Source organism: Rana temporaria, chromosome 5, assembly GCF_905171775.1.
Source record: "Rana temporaria chromosome 5, aRanTem1.1, whole genome shotgun sequence".
In the NCBI taxonomy this organism is placed as follows: Eukaryota; Metazoa; Chordata; class Amphibia; order Anura; family Ranidae; genus Rana; species Rana temporaria.
In genome coordinates, this window is record NC_053493.1 from 408,254,516 (window position 1) to 408,277,964 (window position 23,449).

Here is a 23,449-nt window from a genome sequence, read left to right on the forward strand (position 1 = left end):
GTGTCTTGCGTGGCGTCCATCGGCGGCCTCGTCGGGTCCGGCGTCCGTCTGCGGCTTCGGGTGTCCTCTTCGTCGGGTCCGGCCTCCTTCTGCGGCTTCGGGTGTCCTCCTCATCGGGTCCGGCGCCCTTCTGCGGATTCGGGTGTCCTCTTTGTCGGGTCCGGCGTCCTTCTGCGGCGTCCTCCCCGCTCGTTTCCCGCACCGAGTTTGAATACTGCGCCGACATATACAGAGCGCAGTACACTCGTGTATTGTCGGCAATGCTCGGCTACCCGCGCTGATGTCCTGTACGTCCAGGATGTCAGCGCGGGAGGAGCCGAGACTGCCCGACAATACACGAGTGTACTGCGCTCGGTATATGTCGGCGCAGTATTCAAACTCGGCGCGGGAAAGCGGGTATCGGCGTATACCGCGCACCCACGATTTTGCCCTGATTTTCAGGGCAAAAAAGTGCGCGATATACGCCGATAAATACGGTAAGTACTCTGTCGTGGAGCTGGGCCCCATACCCAGTGCCGATCCTGACCTCCCTGGGGCCCTAAGCAAAATGACATGTCATATTAAAGTTGAGAAGCGGGGGTTGGGGGACTGCTGAAAATGACATGTCACATTAGAGTTGAGAAGCGGGGGAGGGGGTGTTCTGCTGTCGGAAATGACATCTTACATTAAAGTGAGAAGCGGGGGGTGTTGACTTGACTTCTTACCTCTTCTCCCATGCAGCCAGCAAATTGAGAAGCAGGGTGAGGGGCCAAAAATGACTTCTCACCAGGCGGGGCCTCTAGTAATTTGGGGGGCCCTCCGCAGCTTTGGGGGGCCCTAAGCGGCTTGCATAGTGAGCCTATAGGGCGGATCGGCCCTGCCCATACCTACTCATCACGTCCTTAGCTTAATAGACCTAAATTTGAAAACTTATGATAAAGTTCCATGCACACAAAGATCAAAGCGTAAAAGACAGAATGAAGTGCTTGATTGACTGGTCAGGTTCTCTTTGATAGAGCTACACAGAGGAATGCTCAGTCACCGGTGATTGATAGGTGGTATGACATCAGTAAAGAAAAAAACAGCGACCCAGCTCTCTGTAAATGACACCATACACTGAGTATCATGTAAATATGTTTTAGGTACTAGCCAAGACTTCAAAGGGCCATTGAATGAAAATGATGAATATAAGAAATGCAATACTACAGCCCAATCAGGGCAGCTAACATAGACTATTGCTACAGAAAAACCTTAAAAAAGTACCGTATTTATCGGCGTGTACCACGCACTTTTTTCCCCTTAAAATCAGGGGGAAATCGTGGGTGCGCGATATACGCCGATACCCCGCCGATCCCCGCTGTCTCCGACATTATCTCCAACATTGTCCGAGCCGAGTGTTCTGCACGCTCGGCCACGCTCGGCTCCGCCCGCAGCCACGCGAGAGGAGCTGAGTGAAGCCGAGTGCGCAGGAAATCTGGCTCCGCACAGCGCGCCAAATTCTAACACACGACGCTGCAACCCCTCGACGGACCCCGCGGCAGACGGACACCCACAAGGCTCGACGGACCCCCTGCACGCCGGACAAGGCGGCCGATGGACGCCGGGTAAGACAGCAGACGGACTACCGCGCAAGGCTGGACGGACCCGCGCAAGGCCGCCGATGGACGCCGGGCAAGACATCCAAAATGTACGTTTTTTTCCCTAAACTTCCCCCCTCAGCTTGGGGTGCGCGCTATACGCCGGCGCGCGGTATATGCCGATAAATACGGTATATAAATATATAAACAGTAAAAAGGAAAAAAAGGTAATCCCCTTAAAAAATGCACATGGGCGGTTGTTAAATACATTTACTCTTCCGTATATAAGCACAAAAAAGAAGGGTTCAGTAGATTAACCACCTAAGGACCATAGGATGCATAAAGGTGAAAAAACATGAAGCTTTACAACCCCTTTGACTAGGACCGATCCTAGGGTCACAGGCGCCTGGGTGCAGAAATATTTGTGGTGCCCCCACATGGGCGTGGTCATTTTACTAACTCCTCCCCTTTACAAATGTTTCTATGGCAATGACTCAACCACAGAAATGCTCCCTCACGAAGTCTTCACTACCCTGGGATCCTTACATGATATCTTAACAATAAACAAAATACAGAAAGAGAAGCAGAGTACTTTATTGGGACCTGGAGGGGTGTCACAAACTACGGTGAACGAGAGTGAACCACAACTGCGGTTAGGGAAAGATTTCAATGCACTTCTCTATGCTATGTGAAATTTCAGTACTAGACCCCAGGCGTCACTCCAATCAGAGAACAGGAGTTTGGGGGTTCACTACATCATCCCTTTTTTACATACAAGAATGCGTTGAGCTACTAAAGGTGGAGGTATCGGGACCGATTCCGAGTATTTGCGGGAGTACTTGTACTCCCGCAAATGCCCCCGATGCCTCATCCGATACTCGCCCCCCCCCGCCACCGCCGCTACGCTGCATCCCAGCTGCCGCCGCCGCTTGGTTAATACGGGCGGGGGAACATTACAGCTTTCATTTGAATAGCTGTAGTGTTTCCCGCCGCGCTGCGTATAGACACTCCCCCTTGCTCGGGTGAACTGTCCAATCCCGAGCAAGGGGGAGTGTCTATACGCAGTGCGAAACACTACAGCTATTCAAATGAAAGCTGTAATGTTCCCCCGCCCGTATTAACCAAGCGGCGGCGCGGCAGCATGTAGGTAAGGGGGACATGGCTGCATATATGGGGGGGACATGGCTGCATATATGGGGGGGACATGGCTGCATATGGGGGGGGACATGGCTGCATATGGGGGGGGACATGGCTGCATATGGGGGGGGACATGGCTGCATAAGGGGGGACTTATCTGGATATGGGGGGACATGGCTGGATATGGGGGGACATGGCTGCATATGGGGGGACATGGCTGCATATAGGGGGGACATGGCTGAATATGGGGGGACATGGCTGCATATGGGGGGGGGACATGGCTGCATATATGGGGGGGACATGGCTGCATCTGTGGGGGGACATGGCTGCATTTGTGGGGGGACATGGCTGCATTTGGGGACACATTTAAAAAAAAAGTATTGGTATTCGGAATCGGCGAGTACTTGAAAAAAAGTATCGTACTTGTACTCGGTCCTAAAAAAGTGGTATCGGGACAACCCTACCAACCTTAGTAAAAAAAAAGTACAGTACAATGAACATGTTCAGTATTTTAGGGCGGAAGCCTGTATACAAGTAACAACGAATGTCAAGCACGTAGCATATGAAAATACTGTATGCAAGTAGCATTAACTTGAGAGAGGCAATTGAAGTTTAAATGGCTTTAGAGTGTATGTCCCTTTAAGATATTCCACAACTGTTACATGAAGGCACAGTTAGTAATCCCAAGCAGCATAGTAGTAATTACTAGAGCCAGATTCAAATGCAGTACTTAATAAAGCTATATATGAAGCGGGTATTTGTACAGCAATAGATGTAACGTAGTAATGATACTTATCCGTTTGCGGAGCATGAAAGTTCTTCAATAAGCAGAGTACTGTAGCAGCAATGGGATTCTCCCATGGAGGGTCTCCTGGTGGGGGACATCCCGGGGTGTCCGCAGCAACTGTAGTAAGCTTGGCAGCGTAGATCCAGCTAGGGCATTACCTTGATTTTGGTAGGGATCCAGCGTGGCATGGTTTCCAGTTTAGGGATAAATGGTACCAGTAGTTTTGTAGCGTGGCCGGTGTAGTGTCACCGTTTGCTCCCTATCACAGAATGCAGCCTAAGTCACGTGGCGTCGAACTGCGCATGCGCAATGCGGTCCAACGCCAAATGCGATGCGTTCCAGGGGATTCACGACACTACCGTTCAGTGAACCCATCACAATTTGTGACGGAAGTGACGAGGAAGCATACACAGAGCGGGGGGGGCCGGAGAGAAAGACATACAGATGTAATGAGAACCATACAAAGAGCGGGGGGGGCGGGAAAAAAAGAGACATGCAGATATAATGAGAACAATACACAGAGAGATAAAGAGACATGCAGATACAGTACGGTTCTCATTACATCTGTATGTCTCTTTCTCTCCCGCCCCCCGCTCTGTGTATGGCTCTCGTTACATCTGTATGTCTCTTTCTCTCCCGCCCCCCGCTCTGTGTATGGCTCTCGTTACATCTGTATGTCTCTTTCTCTCCCGCCCCCCCGCCGCTCTGTGTATGGTTCCTCGTCACTTCCGTGACAAATTGTGATGGTTCACTGAAGGGTAGTGTCGTAAATCCCCTGGAACGCATCGCATTTGCCGTTGGAACGCATTGCGCATGCGCAGTTGGCCGCCATGTGACTTCCGCAGCATTCTGCGATAGGGAGCAGAATATGACACTGCACCGGTTACGGCTGACAATAATAGAATAGCGTGTAGCAGACCACGCTGTTCTATTTATTAGGATACAGCATATGTGCCGAATTGAGCGTTAATTACGCTCGCCACTTGCGCGTTCCACGCTGGACTGCACTTTGCCGCCGACGCCACTGCACTGTCAGTGTGAGAGGGCTCTTTGTCCATCTCATTATACATCACATCTGTAGATGGACTACTGAGGGGCAGGAAGGGACAGGGGCTGTGTATCCTATGCAATCTATCATGCCATAAAACATCTAGAGCAGGGACAGCCCAGAGCACGTGTAAAGGGATGCTGGGGAAGCCATCCTCCAGCCCACAGAACACTGTGACTCACCTCGGTTCTCTGCAGCCTGAGATAGGGAAGGGGGAGGCATTCCAACTGCAGTTGGTAGAGACAGTGCGGGATCCCAGACTCCCAGTGTGAGGAATTCATTCCTGCACTCTAAAAACTAAAACCCTTGTGTCAGGAAGAGGAGCGGCCCCTCCCCCGAGCACTGCCAGGAGGGGAGAACTCTGGCACTCCGGCGCCCCCACCTCTGCAGGCACCTGGGTGCAAAGCACCCTGCCCACCCTGCCTAGGATCAGCCCTGCCTTTAACCATGTTATATCTCCATGAGAGCAATTTCCTTGGAGTAGGTCCTTCAAAGATCTGATCATTTTAAAGTGAAGAAATAAAAATGGTACTTACTGGGGGGAAAAAATTAGTTCTTCATATGACATTGCTGGTGGGGTGGTCCCTCCATTGGGTTTTATAATCATCTTCCCTTTTTATTTGGATCACTATATACTAAGGCCCAGATTCTCGTATCTGAGCGTAAAACTGCGGCGGCGTAATGTATGTCATTTACATTACGCCGCCGCAAGTTTTACGGGCAAGTGCTTGATTCACAAAGCACTTGCCTGTAAAGTTTCGGCGGCGTAGCATAAATCCCCCGGCGCAAGGCCACCTAATTCAAATGAGCCGGGTAGGGGGCGTGGATCATTTAAATTAGGCGCGTTCCCACGCCGAACGTACTGCGCATGCGCCGTCCCTAAAATTTCCCGACGTGCATTGCGCTAAATGACGTCGCAAGGACGTCATTGGTTTCGACGTGAACGTAAATGGCGTCCAGCCCCATTTACGGACGACTTACGCAAACAACGTACATTTTTAAATTTCGACGCGGGAACGACGGCCATACTTAACATTGGTTGCCCCTCATATAGCAGGGGCAACTTTACGCGTCGCAAATCTAACGTAAACGTCGTAACTTCACTGCATCGACCGCGCGTACGTTCGGGAATTCGCCAATTTTGCTAATTTGCATACACAACGGGGAAAACGACGGAGGCGACACCTAGCGGCGAAAAAAAAAATTGCATTTAAGATCCGACAGCGTAAGAGCCTTACGCCTGTCGGATCTAATGGATATCTATGCGTAACTGAGTCTAAGAATCAGTCGCATAGATACGACGGCCCAGATTAGGACTTACGACGGCGTACATTGCGTTGCGCCGTCGTAAGCCCTTTGAGAATCTGGGCCTAAAAGTGGACGTCTCCCATTCAACTGGATGCATTCTGTAATGTTGAAGATGTTTCAGCACTCATCAAAGTGAGCTTCAGTACTAATGAGTGTCAGCAACAAACTGCACAATCCACAGAAGTCAATTTAAAGAGCAACTAAACTCAACAAGCATCTGCTAAAAAGACTCGGGGTCAAGCATCTTAAGTCTGACAAGTCATTTTACAATGTCCAGTTTGCATTGCAAGCATTGGTTTCATTACCAGACTTAAAGTAGTTGTAAAGGTACAATTTTCGTTCCTAAATGGCTTCCTTTACCTTAGTGCAGTCCTCCTTCACTTACCTCATCCTTCCATTTTGCTTTTAAATGTCCTTATTTCTTCTGAGAATTCCTCACTTCCTGTTCTTCTGTCTGTAACTAAACACAGTAATGCAAGGCTTTCTCCCTGGTGTGGAGTGTCGTGCTCGCCCCCTCCCTTGAATGACAGGAGAGTCAGGACGCTCTCTACGTTGCAAGATAGAGAAAGGAGCTGTGTGTTAGTGGGCGTCCTGACTCTCCCGTAGTACAAGCATCGGCCGATCCAGGGGGGGGCAACAGGGCAATTCCCCCCCCCCCCCCCCGAGACAATCATGTCACACTCGCTTGCTCTAGTTTTTTTTTTTGTAATTTTTTTTGTAATTTTTTTTTTTTTTTTTTTTGGGGGGGGGGTTCTTTAAATGCTTGCTCTGCGGCTGGCTGCCGCTGCCCGAGTCTCTCTCTCACATCAGCCGATCAGCAGCGCACAGGAACGCTGTAATGATAGCAGGAGCGGAGGAGGAGGAGGTGGGTGGAGACTCTTCCCCTTCCTTGCACTCGTTGCTAACGCCAGGGCCGTTTGGCGTCTAGCAACGAGTGACGTCACGGCCAGTGAGTCACGTCGGACTCAGTCTCAGAGCCAACGTGACGGTGTGGCTGGCGCTGCAGCGCTGGTGACAGTGACCGTCCGTAATAAACAGAGTGAAGCCTCAAATGGAGGGGGGCGGGGCGTTTGCAATAGAGATTAGGAGGCTGATGTTTATAAGTTACTGTAATAGCACAGTGCATGAATGCACACATTTGCACAGTAAGCGCCTGCATTCTTAATTCTCCGCCCCTGACTGTGTTGGCCACACCCACCACCGACACCTCCTCCCTCCATCTTCTCCACACTACAGGCCTCTGCCGCCCCTGAGTTAGTGTTGGCTCCACCCACCCCACCTCCTCCATCTTCTCCACCTTGCACAGTCTGCAGAGAAAGAGTGATGTGAATACAGGAAGAACTTCTTGAGAAGATTACTGGATCCATTCGATCCATCTCTACTCCATTGCGCCTGCATGGGAGCCCCTCAGAACACCAAAATATGAGTAAAAGAATTAATGAATGTCATGTGTCAAATCGTAAAATACATGTGTGCCATTTATGGAAGGAAAAAAATGCCCTTTTAGTCTCGACTTGTTAAATCCTAACCCCTTCAGCTCCGGAAAGTTAAACCCCCTTATGACCAGGCCATTTTTTGCGATACTGCGCTGCGTTACTTTAACTGGCTAACAATTGCATGGTCGTGCGACGTTGTACCCAAATAAAATTGTTGTCCTTTTTTTTCCCACAAATAGAGCTTTATTTTAGTGGTATTTGATCACCTCTGCGGTTTTAATTTTTTGCGATATAAACAGAAAAAAATAAAATATAATTTTTGCTTGTTGCAATAAAAAAATGTCTTCCTCAGATTAGGCCAATATGTATCCTGCTACATATTTTTGGTACAAAAAAAAAATCACAATATTGATTGGTTTGCGCTAAATTTATAGCGTCTAAAAACTATGGGATAGATTTATCGCATTTATATTTAAATATTTTTTACTAGTAATGGCGGCGATCATTAATTTTTAGCGGTACTGCAACATTGCAGCGGACACATTGAACACCTAATTGACACTTTTTGGGGACCAGTGAACCTAATAAAGTGATCAGTGCTAAAAATATGTACTGTCACTATACTAATGACACTGGCTGGGAAGGGGTTAACATCAGGGGTTGATCAAAGGGTTAACTGTGTACCATGGAGGTGCTTGCTAACTATGTGGGGGATGGACTCACTAGATGAACAGAGTTATCCATGTTCCTGGTTAGCAGGAACACAAGATCACTCTGTTCATCTCTGACAGAACGGCAGTCTGCCTTGTTTACATTTGCAGACCGCTGTTCTATCTCTGTGGGGAGCGATCGTGGGTGGCTGGTGGAGATCACTGGCTATTGCACAAAATGGCCTACAGGTATGTTGTTTTGTGCAATAGAGCTGACCTGCTGCCAGGGGTGTATTTAGGTTTTGTGCCGCCCTAGGCCTGGTGAAACTCGCGCACCACCTACTTCATATATGACGCACCCCTTCCTTTTTAAGACACGCCCTGTCATTTTCATGGGATAAGGACAGGGTGGTATGAGGACATGGGGATAGGGTGGGATGAGGACATGGGGACAGGGTGGGATGAGGACAGGGGGCAGGGTGGGATGAGGACAGGGGGGCAGGGTGGGATGAGCACAGGGGGGCAGGGATTTCGCCGCCCCCCGCAAAGTGCCGCCCTAGGCCTGGGCCTTGTCGGCCTAGGCCATAATACATCACTGCCTGCTGCAGTATACTGTATGTACTGCAGCTGGTCAGCAAGTGTTTAATCTAATTACTGTATAATGCAGGATATTGATTTAAATGTGTAGCTGCAGAAGAGCAAACAGTAATCTGGCCACCTGAATTTATTTTTATATTTACAGTTTTTAAAATGTTTGTTTTTCTTCCGCAGACGGAAGAAAAAATAGGATCTTCTTCCGTCTGCAAAATCGGATCTTTGCGGAGGCAGGTGATTACGGGTGTCAGCGGATGTTCATCCGCTGACACCCGCAATCACATAGGAACCAATGTATGTCCCTTTTTCATCCGCAAACGCATGGATGAAAAAGCGGACATACGGTCCGCATGTGTGAAAGGGGCCTTATTTTCTGGCAGTGCCCCTCCCGAGACTAGACTCTGGATCCGCCCTTGAGTACAAGGGAGGGGGAGAGCACGACACTCCACACCAGGGAGAAAGCCTTGCATTACGGTGTGGAGTTACAGACAGAAGAACAGGAAGTGAGGATTTCTCAGAAGAAATAAGGACATTTAAAAGCAAAATGGAAGGATGAGGTAAGTGAAGGAGGACTGCACTAAGGTAAAGGAAGGGTTTAAAGCGGTGGTTCACCCTCCTTAACAACAGTATAGCATTAAATTCGGCATAGTAGCGCGAGCTACAGTATGCCTGTCTGTATTTTTATATCCCCGTACTCACAGTGCTATTGTACATTGAAGATTCCATCTGCCGCGGGGAATGGGCGTTCCTATGGAGAGGGAGGATGATTGACGGCCGGCTCTGGCACGTCACGCTCCCCGAAGACAGCCGGAGTAGGTCTCGGCTCTTCACGGCGCCGTGAAGAGCCAAGCCTATTTCGGCTATTTCCGGAGAAGCGTGACGTGCCAGGGCCGGCCGTCAATCACCTTCTCTCTCCATAGGAACGCCCATTCCCCGGAATCTTCAATGTACAATAGCACAGTGAGTACGGGGATAAAAAAATACAGATAGGCATACTGTAGCTCGCGCTACTATGCCGAATTTAATGCTAGAGGAAATTTTTTTTTTTTTTTTTTATATAGGGTGAACCCCCGCTTTAAGTTCTATCAGAAAAATACTGCATTATCGCCACTAGATGGAGCTAACGATCATAGGAAATGAACATAATAAACGCATTACAGGCATTACATTCACATTGCAAAATTAACTGATGAGTTTAATTAAATGAATTGTGTCTTGTGTCAAGACAGATGTTGATTGTCCAAAAACATGATATATTTTTCTTGGTGAAACTTCAACAATTTGTAATAAAAGCATAATTGGATTTAATGGGGTTTGTGTATATACAGCATACCTGAAGTTCGTCATATCTAATTTATTCAAAGCATCTAACTCATACAAATTGTCAGACTGTCACACTGTATGCACCAGCACATTTATCAAGCTGGGAATCAATGAAGAGAAACACTACTGAAGATTTTCTGTAGGCATTTCACCATTGGTAATAGAGGTACTAACATAAATCTGCATAGCTCCCAACTGTCCCTGATATCGAGGGACTGTCCCTGATTTAACCACTTAAGGACCGAGCCTCTTTTTCAGACTCTCAGACTCACAGACTTTCAGATTTTTTTTCTAACACCCTAGAGAATAAAATGACGATCGTTGCAATACGTTTTGTCACACCATATTAGCGCACTTTTATATTGATTGGTTTGCGCTAAATTTATAGCGTCTAAAAACTATGGGGTAGATTTATGGCATTTATATTTAAATATTTTTTACTAGTAATGGCGGCGATCATTGATTTTTAGCGGTACTGCAACATTGTAGCGGACACATTGAACACCTGTCGCAGAGCCGCTAAAAATCGCAGATCGCCGCCATTACTAGTAAAAAATAAATAATAAAAATGCCAGAAATCTATCCCCTATTTTGAAGACTCTATAACTTTTACGCAAACCAATCAATATACGCTTATTGTTTTTTTTGTGTTTTTTTTTACCAAAAATATGTAGAAGAATGTATATCGGCCTAAACTGATGAAGAACTTCGTTTTTGTTTTTTGGATATTTATTATAGCAAAAAGTAAAAAATATTGTTTAGCAGGGGTAGCAAGAAAGGAGGACGTTTAATACCCAGGCTGCTGAGGGACAGGAGGCAGAGCAAGAGGGAGGGGAAGGAAAACTGGTGTCCACCAAGAGCCCACCAAGAGCCCAAGAGAGCCAACCAAGAGCCCACCAAGAGCCCAAGAGAGCCAACCAACAGCCTACCAAGAGCCCACCAAGAGCCCAAGAGAGCCAACCAAGAGCCCACCAGAAATCCAAGAGAGCCAACCAAGAGCCCACCAAGAGCCCAAGAGAGCCAACCAAGAGCCCAAGAGAGCCAACCAAGAGCCCACCAAGAGCCCACCAAGATCCCACCAAGAGCCCAAGAGAGCCAACCAAGAGCCCACCTAGAGCCCACCAAGATCCCACCAAGATCCCACCAAGAGCCCAAGAGAGCCAACCAAGAGCCCACCAAGAGCCCACCAAGATCCCACCAAGATCCCACCAAGTTCAGCCTATAATTAAACTTCACTTTTTCATAGACTGACCCTTTAAGCTTTTGGCATTTCTGTATCTGAAATTGCTGAAATGTTATTTTTGTACAGTTAAGTTCCATTGATGTGAGCATGACCTTGCACTGCCTTCTATGAGGTCACACTCGTAAAATACGTCTTATCTTTAGCGCAAGGCAATGTCACTCCTCTGTAATAAAACATGTTTGGAAAGTATTGATGTCGCTTGTGTCACATGACTGAATGAGCGTCTTTTAGTAGTCAGTTCTGAAAAAGAACTGTAATGCCATAAGCAGGTTTGAAGAAGCACAATAGGGGGTCTTATTGGTTGGTGTAAACCAATACGGAAAAGTCTTCTATAGACACCATGGACCTTATTTATACAGACAGGTAACCCCACCCATAATCGGTTGGAATATATTAAGGTGGCGTTACAGCACTTTTCATGCTGTACTGCGATTTTACTGCTCCGCTATAGGCCTATCCAGTGTGAAAGGGGTCTAAGAAACATCAGTGGCTGTCCTACCTTCATTCAGCAAGAGCTCACAGCGTAGCACTCGCCGCATGTCACTGGAGAGCACATTGAACACATTTTATAAGTGGTCAGAAACTTGTAAATAACTCATGAAAGAATAAAGTTATGTTAAAACCAAGCACACCATTGTTTTTCTTGTGAAATATCCAATAAGTTTGATGTGTCACATGACCCTCTTCCTATTGAAAAAACAAAAGTTGGATTCAAAATGGCCGACTTCAAAATGGCCACCATGGTCACCACCCATCTTGAAAAGTTTCCCCCCTCACATATACTAATGTGCCACAAACAGGAAGTTAATATCACCAACCATTCCCATTTTTTTAAGGTGTATCCATATAAATGGCCCACCCTGTAGAACTAAAAATATGGAACATCAAAGCAGCAAAGTGTTTCACTATTCATTCTTTAAACAATTCATTTTGGTGACTGTTTTATTTTTAAATTCTTCTAACCACATATAATATTTCCCCTTGAAAAAGGTGGGAAAGGGGTTTGAGACCCCGAAACACATTGCTAATTTTATATGTTCGTGTTATAAATTATTACTAGTGATAAAAGATTTTTGGACTCCCTTGGTCTGTTGCTCTCACTAGACTTTCCATTCCTATTCTATTATATATAGAGTAGAGGATATCCTGCTTGTGGAGGGAGCAGCCTTACTAGAGCTATTCCCAAGTCCCGCTACAAGTCAAAAGGAGAATGAAGATTCGCAGTCCAAGGACCCCGGCTGTGGAACGCTCTACCAACTAACATCCGAATGGAAGAAAATCACCGGGCCTTCAGAAAAAAACTCAAGACCCATCTCTTCTGAAGGATCAGGACGACAATGGATAGGAAGCGCCTTGAGGCGATTCAGTTCGCATTTGTAGCGCTATAAAAGTTATTCACTCACTCACTCACTGCGCCACTTGACTGTGATTGGTCTCCTTGAACCATGAATTATGGATGATTGGAGTCCAACGCTACATCCTCCACACGGGATCTGCAGGAATTTTAGTGTTTAAACGTTGCCCCATGCATGCTACCTTTTCCACCAGAAACAATGGGGTAGATTCAAGAAGCAATTGCGCCTGTGTAACCATAGGTTACACAGCGCAATTGCTTACTTGCCCCGGCGTAACGAGTGCTCCTGATTCAGGAACCTTGTTACGCCGACTGCAGCCTAAGATCTGCTTGGCATAAGGCTCTTATGCCCGCATATCTTAGGCTGCATTCTTGCGGTGGCCGCTAGGTGGCGTTCCCGTTGTGCTCAGTGTATAGTATGCAAATTGCATACTAACACCGATTCACAACGTTGCGCGAGCCCTGCGTACGCAATTTACGTCGTTTACGTACGGCGGTTTTCGCGCAAGGCTGCCCCTGCTATTAGCAGGGGCAGCCCATGTTACGTATACCCGTCGTTCCCGCGTCGCGAAATTTGAATTTTACGTAGTTTGCGTAAGTGAATCGTGATAGGCGCTGGACGCCATTCACGTTCACTTTGAAGCAAATGACGTCCTTGCGACGTCATTTGCCGCAATGCACGTCGGGAAAGTTTCCCGACGGAGCATGCGCTCTACGATCGGCGCGGGAACGCGCCTAATTTAAATGATTCCCGCCCCCTACGGGATCATTTAAATTGCGTGCTCTTGCGCCGGGCATTTTGCCGGCGCGCCCGCGCAATTTACGGAGCTTCTGCTCCGTGAATCAAGGGCAGCGGAGCAAATTTGCGGGGGCGCAGGGCAAAAACGTTGCCCTGCGCCTCCGTAAATTATGGGCAATTCTACCTGAATCCGGGCCAATGTTATGATGTCAAATGGTGGGCTTTGTCCTGAAGGGGTGGAGTTTTCTCTCGTTGGGACGGCAGAACATCAGTGTGGTCCAAAATTTCTATTTTGTGAATGGTTCACTTTACAAAGGCATCCAGAGGCAGCCAAAGGGAGTTGTACGGGGATGCTGATGTCAATGAGGTTCCATGAGACTATCAGAAGACCTTCCACCTGCATACAAGAGGCTCATGACAATAAACTTAGACAATTATGTCCTTTTAATGCAATTAAACCAATTAATACCTACAATACAGCATAATTATCGCTTGTAGGAAAAACAACTGTTCAGCTATGTACAAACTCTGCCAGAAGTTAATGGGACTGATTGAGTAAGCTCTGCCCTGAAGCCAAGTCAACTAACATCTGTGGACTTGGAATGATTGCATAAATAGAACAATTTATGGACATACTGGGCCAGATTCACATATAATTGCAGCGGCGTAACGTATGTCATTTACACTACGCCGCCACAACATACTGGAGCAAGTGCCGTATTCTCCAAGCACTTGCTCCGTAATTTGCGGCGGCGTAGTGTAAATGGTCCCCGGCGTATGGCCGCGTAATTCAAAGGGGGCGGCTTGTATTCAAATTAAGCGCGCCCCTGCGTCGATCGAACTGCGCATGCGCCGGTTGGAAAAATAGCCCAGTGCGCATGCTCCAGCTCGCGACGGAAAACGTCAATGACGCCGACGTGAGCGTCATTGACGTAAGGTCGTATTCGCGGACGACTTAGTAAAACGACATAACCGACGGAAAAAGACGACGCTGACCCGATGCCATACTTAACATGGCATACGGCTGACTGGCGTAAGGTTACCCCTCATATAGCAGGGGTAACCTTACGCTTACGGAAACGACATAAACGACGACGACGCGGCGCAAATTCGTTCGGGAATCGGCGTATCAGGCTCATTTGCATAGTCAAATGAGAACTAAACGTAAACGCCACCTAGCGGCCAGCGTCGAATTACATCTAAGATCCGACGGTGTAAGTGACTTACACCTGTCGGATCTACGCCGTATCTATGCGAAAATGATTCTAGGAATCACTCGCATAGATACCCGGGGCCAAAAACAGAGATACGACGGTGTTTCCTGAGATACACCGTCGTAACTCTTCTGAGAATCTGGCCCTCTGAGTCTGACATATTAGCAGCAAGCAAAATGTGCCTACAAGAATGTAGGTACATTCAGGAGAGAAAAAAAGATTGAATTTTTAGGGCCACCCCACCCAAAGGTATAGGTATAGTATGGTGGGTCAATTTATCTGTTGGCTTATTGGAGGAACTTGAGCATTGAGATTTCCCTCATAAAATTCCCAAGTCTGTTGCCATCCATCTTGGGACATCTTCATCCATCTTGGAGTTTGGCGTGTTCCCGTTCACTTTGGGGTTGGCCATATTTGGGTTGGGACTTACACTGCCGGATCTTAGGATGCAGTACCGCATCCGCCGCTGGGGGCATTTCGTGTCGAAATACCGCCTCGGGTATGCAAATTAGCACTTACGGAGATCCACAAAGCTTTTCAGCTTCGTTTTTTCTCCGTAAGTTTTAGTTTGCAAATGCAAAATTAGGGCTGCTTTTACAAAGTGTAAACTGTTTACACCTTGTAAAAGCAGACCCTTCTGTTTTGAATTTTTTTTTTTTCGCCGTATCTTTTTTTTTTTCCAACGCAACTTTATTGACCCGTCGCGATCCACAAAGCTTGGCGTAACGTAATTTCGTGCTATGCACGTCGGGAAAATGACGTCACGAGCATGCGCAGTACGGCCGGCGCGGGAGCGCGCCTAATTTAAATGGGAATCGCCCCCATGAAAAGAGGAACGCCTTGCGCCGGCGGAATTTAGGTTACACAGCCGAAAATTTCTAGGTAAGTGCTTTGTGGATCGGGCACTTAGGTAGAAATTTTAAGGCAGTGTAACTTAAATGGGAAAATTTACGTTACGCCGGATCTTTGTGGATTACCCCCTCTATTCCTATTCTATTATATATAGAGTAGAGGATATCCTGCTTGTGGAGGGAGCAGCCTAAGAGCCGGTTCACACTTCCGCGACACGACTTTGGGGGCGACTCGGCAAGGCGTCCTGAAGACGACTTCAGAGGCGACCTGCAAAACGACTTCTGTATAGAAGTCTGTATAGAAGTCAACGCCCCCGAAGTCGTGCAAGAACCTTTTTCTAAGTCGGAGCGACTTGCGTCGCTCCGACTTAGAACGGTTCCATTGCATTGAATGGGACGCGACTTGTCAGGCAGCTGAGCCGCCTGACAAGTCTCCCCAGTGTGAACCGGCTCTTACTGGAGCTATTCCCAAGTTAGCCATATCTTTCCAGCCAACCCAAAAGTGATATTTTGGTTATAGGTATAGTATGGTGGGCCAATGAATCTGTTGGCTTCTTGGAGGAACTTGAGCATTGAGATTTTCCTCATGAAATTCCCAAGTCTGTTGCCATCCATCTTGGGACATCTTCATCTATTTTGGAATTTGGTGTGTTTCCGTTCACTTTGGGTTGGCCATATTTGGGTTGGGCTAGCCATATCTTTCCAGCCAACCCAAAAGTGATATTTTGGTTATAGGTATAGTATGGTGGGCCAATGAATCTGTTGGCTTCTTGGAGGAACTTGAGCATTGAGATTTCCCTCATAAAATTCCCAAGTCTGTTCCCATCAATTTCGGGACATCTTCATCCATCTTGGAATTTGGTGTGTTTCCGTTCACTTTGGGTTGGCCATATTTGGGTTGGGCTAGCCATATCTTTTCAGCCAACCCAAAAATGATATTATTGGTTATATAGGTGGTGTCTGGTGGGCTGGGTTTTCCTGTTGGCTTGTTTGGAGGAACTTCAGCATTGAGATTCTCTGCTGTAATTCCTGAGTTCACTTCCATCCATCTTGGGACATCTTCATCTATCTTGGAGTTTGGGGTGTTCCCATCTACTTTGGGGTTGGCCATAGTTAGGTTTGGTTGGCCATACACTTTTTAATAGAAATGTATAAAAAGTGTGGCACTTCCATTTTTCATATATAAATAGAGGCCCGGATTCAGGTAGATTTGCCCCTTATTTACGGAGGCGCAGGGCAGCGTTTTTGCCCTGCGCCCCCGCAAATTTACTGCGCTACCCACGATTCACGGAGCAGTAGCTCCGTAAATTGCGTGTGCGCTGTGTAAACTTGCCCTGCGTAAGGGCGCCTAATGTAAATGATCCCGTAGGGGGCGGGAATCATTTAAATTAGGCGCGCTCCCGTGCCGAGCGTAGAGCGCATGCTCCGTCTGGAAACTTTCCCGACGTGCATTGCGGCAAATGACGTCGCAAGGACGTCATTTGCTTCAAAGTGAACGTAAATGGCGTCCAGCGCCATTCACGATTCACTTACGCAAACGACGTAAAATTTTAACTTTGCGACGCGGGAACGACGGGTTTACTTTAGCATTGGCTGCCCCTGCTATTAGAAGGGGCAGCCTTACGCTAAACACGCCGTACGGAAACGACGTAAATTGCGTACGCAGGGCTCGTGCAACATTGTGAATCGGTGTTAGTATGCAATTTGCATACTATACGCTGACCACAATTTGGAACGCCCCCTAGCGGTCATCATAAGAATGCAGCCTAGATATGACGGCATAAGAGCCTTATGCCACGCAGATTTTAGGCTGCAGTCGGCGTTACGATGTTCCTGAATCAGGAGCATTCGTAACGCCGGGGCAAGTAAGCAATTGCGCTGTGTAACCTATGGTTACACAGGCGCAATTGCTACTTGAATCCGGGCCAGTGTGTATATCTATACAGTGGAACCTCGGGTTACGAGCATAATCCGTTCCAGAAGAATGCTCGTAAACCAAAGTACTTGCAAATCAAAGTGAGTTTCCCCATTGACGTCAATGGAAACGAAAATAATTAGTTCCGTATTGACTTCAATGACATGCAATACCGCATGCGGCCAGAGGTGGGGGGGGGGGGGCGCCTGGAGATCCTCTAAAACAGTCAGAAAGGCCAGAGGACACCTTGGCTGACCTTGGAAAAGGCTCAGAAACTGAGTATTTCCATGTCTTTCTGTGTCTTTCTAAACATTTCGCCTTGAGATCGCCTTGCCGAGTCGCCCCCAAAGTCGCGCCGCCTGTGTGTGAACCGGCTCTAAAGCACAGCATTTGGTAAGAAAAGCAAAATGTAAATATTTTGGCTGCAAATCAAACAAGACAAAAAACTTCAACACAACCCAATAAAAAAATACATGTCAACTAAATGGCATTTAGCGCATGTCGACGCTCGCTACATGAAAGGCACGCGGTGCGAATCCAGCGGAAACGGCCTCTGGAAGCTTCTTTGAACTTCTCGTGCCAAGAAATGCTCCTTATCAGTTTTATCATTTTACATTTTCTTCACAGAAAGCAAAACCAGACACCGGAATCAGTAAAGTAAAAAAAATAAGTAACGTGATACAAAAAAAACAAAAAACGATTACACACAAAACCGGAAAAAGCAAAAATACACAAAACTTTTAATTAAAATGGTTGTAAACCTCAGACATGAAATATAAACAAAGCATATCCCTCTATAGTGTGTACTTGTCTCAGTTCAGAGCACTAAGTGTAATTTCTGTCTGCTGCTCCCTCCTTCTGCTATCAGCATGATTCACTTCTGACAAGTTTTCCTGACACCAAATATAAAAATGGTGACAGAGGAGGGACCTCCAAGTGATTGACAGCCTCAGCTCTGCTCCTGTGTGCTGTGTGGAGAGGAAGTGTCTCATCCCTCCAATCAGCTCCCAAAACTCTCCTCACTGAGCTCTGCAGTGTGTCATTCCATCTATTTGGTGGAGGGGGGATTATGGTGTGGGGTTGTTCTTCAGGGGTTGGGCTTGGCCCCTTAGTTCCAGTGAAGGGAACTCTTAAGGCGTCGGTATATCAAGATATTTTGGACAATTTCATGCTCCCAACTTTGTGTGAACAGTTTGGGGACGGCCCCTTCCTGTTCCAACATGACTGCGCACCAGTGCACCCCAAACTCACTCATCCATGTCTTTATGGGCCTTGTTTGTGCACTGGTGTGCAGTCATGTTGGAACAGGAAGGGGCCGTCCCCAAAACTGTAAAAAACACGTAAAGTATTTACCAAACAACAAAGGCCGGGAATACAACGGAATAAAGAAATGTTAAGAATATTAACAATCTGAAACTTTGTTTCCTTTTTTGTTTCCTACAGTGCCTTGAAAAAGTATTTATACCACTTAAATTTTCCACATTTTGTCACGTCACAACCAAAAACGTAAATGTATTTTAGCCCTGGTCCACATCAGAGCAAATTTGGCATGCGACCTGTCAAATCGCAATGCCAAATCGGCGGCAATTGCCAGCAATGGCACCATCCGAATCGTGGTCGACGCCGTGTTTGCAGCGCCGCACCAATTCCCAAAAGTCGTTTCTGTACTGCTTTTGGCGACTTTAAGGCCACGTAAACGCGATCGGCCCATCCGATGAGAACAGTCTGATGGACCGTTGTCATTGGTTAACCAATGAAGCTGACTGATGATCCGTCGCGCCTACACACCATCGGCTAAAAAAACGATCGTGTCAAAACGCGGTGACGTAAAACACAACGACGTGCTGAAAAAAACGAAGTTCAATGCTTCCAAGCATGCGTCGTCTTGATTCTGAGCATGCGTGGATTTTTAACCGATGGTTGTGCCTACTAACGATCGTTTTTTTTCTATTGGTTAGGTATTAAATTTAAAACAAGATTGCTTTTTTTAACCTATGGATAAATAACCGATGGCGCCCACACACGATCGGTTTTGACCGATGAAAACGGTCCATCAGACCATTCTCATCAGTTTGACTGATCGTGTGTACGCGGCATGAGGGGTTGCGATTTCCATAGACAAGTCGCCCCGGTGTAAACTGAGCCTAATAGCCGGATTCAGAGAGTGTTACGCCGGCGTATCAGTAAATACGCCGTCGTAACTCTGAATCTGCGCCGTCGTACATTTAAGTGTATTCTCAAATTGAGATACACTTAAATGTAGCTAAGATACGACTGCCTGCGCCGGCCGCTCGGGGCGTGAACGCTGATTTACGCCTAGAATACGTAAATCAGCGAGATATGCCTATTCACGAACGTACACTTGCCCGTCGCAGTAAAGATACTCCATTTACGTAAGGCGTTTTCAGGCGTAAAGTTAGTCGAACAAATAGGTGGCCTAGCCAATGTTAAGTATGGACGTCGTTCCCGCCTCAAATTTTGAAAATTTTTACGTCGTTTGCGTAAGTCTTCCGTGAATGGGGCTGGACGTAATTTACGTTCATGTCGAAACCAATACGTCCTTGCGGCGTACTTTGGAGCAATGCACACTGGGATATGTCCACGGACGGCGCATGCGCCGTCCGCTAAAAACGTCAATCACGTTGGGTCACGAAGCATTAACATAAAACACGCCCCCCTGTTCCACATTTGAATTAGGCGCGCTTACGCCAGCCCATTTACGCTACGCTGCCGTAACTTAGGAGGTAAGTGCGTTGTGAATACAAAACTTGCCTCTCTGACTTACGGCGGCGTAGCGTAAATACGATACGCTACGCTGGGTCAAAATTACGCCGCCCTACCTGAATTTCAGCTATAAGTGGTTAAATCAGCCATTTAGGGCCAGATTCACAAAAGAGATACGACGGCGTATCTCCTGATACGCCGCCGTATCTCTGAGATACGATTGTCGTATCTATGCGATTCTATTCATAGAATCAGTTACGCATAGATAGCCCTAAGATCCGACAGGTGTAAGTGACTTACACCGTCGGATCTTAGGCTGCAATTCTAGGCCGGCCGCCAGGTGGCGATTCCATTGCGGTCGGCGTAGAATATGCAAATGACTTGTTACGCCGATTCACGAACGTCCGCTTTGCCCGTCGCTGTAAATTTACGTAGTTTCCGTAGAGATACGCCGCGTAAAACTAAAGCTGCCCTCTAGGTGGTCTAGCCAATGTTAAGTATGGCCGTCGTTCCCGCGTCGAAATTTTAAATTTCACGTCGTTTGCGTAAGTCGTCCGTGAATGGCACTGGACGCCATTTACGTTAACGTCGAAATCAATGACGTCCTTGCGACGTCATTTTTACCGCAATGCACGTCGGGAAATTTTAGGGACGGAGCATGCGCAGTACGTTCGGCGCGGGAACGCGCCTAATTTAAATGGTCCCTGCCCCATTTGAATTAGGCAGGCTTGCGCCGGGCGGATTTACGCTACGCCGCCGCAAGTTTACAGGCAAGTGCTTTGTGAATCAAGCACTTACGCTAAAAACTTGCGGCGGTGTAACGTAAATGTAATACGTTACGCCGCCGCAGCGTAGGGCGATTCTACGTGAATCTGCCCCTTAGTATAGTACAACTTTAAAATTTTGACTTAACTTTCAATGCAATTTTGACGCACGCGTATTTACCTTTTTTTTTTTTTACCAAAAATAGGTACAGTAAAACCTTGGTTTGAGAGCATAATTCGTTCCAGAAACATGCTTGTAATCCAAAGCACTTGTATATCAAAGCCTTTTTTTTTTACAGGGTATAAAAGAGAAGAGAGGCGCCTCCAAGTGTAGCAAAAAGTGTCAGAATAAGCTGGACCTTTAAGTGGTTAAATCAGCCATTTAGTATAGTACAACTTTAAAACTTTGACTTAACTTTCAATGCAATTTTGACACACGTGTTTTTTTTTTTTTTCTTTTACCAAAAATAGGTTTTGAAAAGAAAAATGTATCAAAAATAGTTTTTAAATATTCCATTATTTCTTATATAATTACTGCATCACTCGCTTGGCGATTGGTGTTTTCGCAGCTTTTCACTCCAGTAATAAAGTCACTAGCATCTGCGACTTCCTATACTTTACACGTAGTTCTATGAAAGGCTGATGACATGCCAATGATACTGGAATACGTACCCCTAACGTTTCTGTAGCAGCTGCAAACGCGTGCTAAAAATTTCCCATGTCTCATGGCCCTTGGAGATAATTAAAACTTTGAGGAACTCTCGAATGGAGAGTCACTTTAAGAGCCTTATTTCTATTATTGCGTTATAACACGTGTTGCGGTTCACCATGATAAAGATCGTGTCGTCTCCCAACTCAGCGCTGCAGTTACGTGCGTTTTGAAAAATAAGACATATCCATTTTTTTCCTGCATAGAAGTCAATAGCAGTAAATCAAACTTATATAACATGCGTTTTGATGCCTTGGCAAGCCTTGATCAATCGGCTGTTAACCTCATCCACTCCAAATTCGAAAATTATAAATTCACCAAAGACGCATATCAATGCACAAAAGAAATACACTTTGACACATGACCATGCACCTGTCTAATGCTACGCACTCCTACGCACTCTTACGCACCTCTACTCACTCCTACGCACCTCTACGCACTCCTACGCACCTCTACGCACTTCCACGCACCTCTACGCACTCCTACGCAACTCTACTCACTCCTACGCACCTCTACGCACTCCTAAGCACATCTACTCACTTCTACGCACCTCTACGCACTCCTACGCACCTCTACCCACTCCTACGCACCTCTACTCACTTCTACGCACCTCTACTCACTCTTACGGACTCCTACGCACCTCTAAGCACTCCTACGCACCTCTACGCACTTCTACGCACCTCTACGCACCTCTACTCACTTCTACGCACTCCTATGGACTCCTACGCACCTCTAAGCACTCCTACACACCTCTACGCACTCCTAAGCACATCTACTCACTTCTACGCACCTCTACGCACTCCTACGCACCTCTACCCACTCCTACGCACCTCTACGCACTCCTACCGACTCCTACGCACCTCTAAGCATTCCTACGGACTCCTAAGCACCTCTACGCACCTCTACTCACTCTTACGCACCCCTACTCACTCTTACGCACTACCAGGCACCCCTACGCACTCCTACGCACATCTACGCATCACTAAGCACTCCTATGCACTTCTTCACACCTCTATGCACGCCTATGCACCTCTACGCACCACTAAGTACTCCTACACACCTCTATGCACTCCTTCGCATCTTTACGCACTCCTACGCACCTCTACGCACCCCTACGCAGTCCTACGCAGTCCTATGCACCTCTACGCACCTCTACGCACTCCTACGTACCCCTACGCACCCCTACACACCTCTATGCACCTCTAAGCACTTCTGCGCACTCCTATGCACTTCTACGTACATCTATGCGCCCCTACGCACCTCTACATACCTCTATGCACTCATACACAGTCCTATGCAGTCCTACACACCTCTATGGACCTCTACGCACTCCTACGTACCTCTGCGCATCTCTACGCACTCCTACGCACCTCTACGCACTCCTACGTACCTCTGCGCATTTCTACGCACTCCTACGCACCTCTAGGCACTCTTATGCACCTCTACGCACTCCTAGACTCCTACACACACGCTCTCAAGCGTCTCCAACAGTCTAATGACCTAAATTGGCCTTTACTTATTCTGCAGAATGTAGATGTGAAAACTTTGACACAACTTTTCAAACTTTTAGGATGGAACCTTTAACACTATAACGTAACTTTGCAACTTTGTAGCAACCTTAAACCAGCAGATGTTGCCCATTAGGACCCGGCTACATCCAGCAGCAGGTGTAATTTAATGAGAAACACATGAATCAACTTACCCAATCCCAAAAAAAAGGTGCCAGACGTACAAGGACACCGGTGTGGAAGTGTCAGGACAAAGCCAGGAAGGATGCACAGAGAGAGGAGGACACCTCTAGGACTGAGATCTGAATTAGAAGAGTTGATGATGAGACTTCATGCCAAGGGGCAGCAGCCAGGGATGAGGTGGGCAGTGCGGCTAGAGGACATCCATGACATTCCAGAGCGGGCTGGAGGCTGCAGCCAGGACAATGATAGGGAAGGGGGGACACAGAGCTGTTCCTGCACTGCAGGGAGGGGAGCTGCATCTGAGCTGGGAGACACAAGAGGGGCAGAGCTGTGTGCACAGGAGGGGCTGGGCTCTCTCTGGGGATTGAGTTTCAGAAGCCACCATGGAAGACAGAGGGGAGCAAGG

The 23,449-nt window shown here is 47.2% G+C and overlaps 1 protein-coding gene across 1 annotated transcript in view; it reads right to left on the reverse strand.

Moving 5' to 3' along the window:
- Positions 1–23,361, reverse strand: part of COL22A1 (collagen type XXII alpha 1 chain) — a 513,833-nt gene extending 490,472 nt beyond the window's left edge. The window contains exon 1 of the mRNA XM_040355007.1: positions 23,055–23,361. The gene's annotated coding sequence lies outside the window, so the exon portion shown is untranslated. The remainder of the gene's footprint in view (positions 1–23,054) is intronic.
- Between the last annotated feature and the right edge of the window lie 88 nt (positions 23,362–23,449).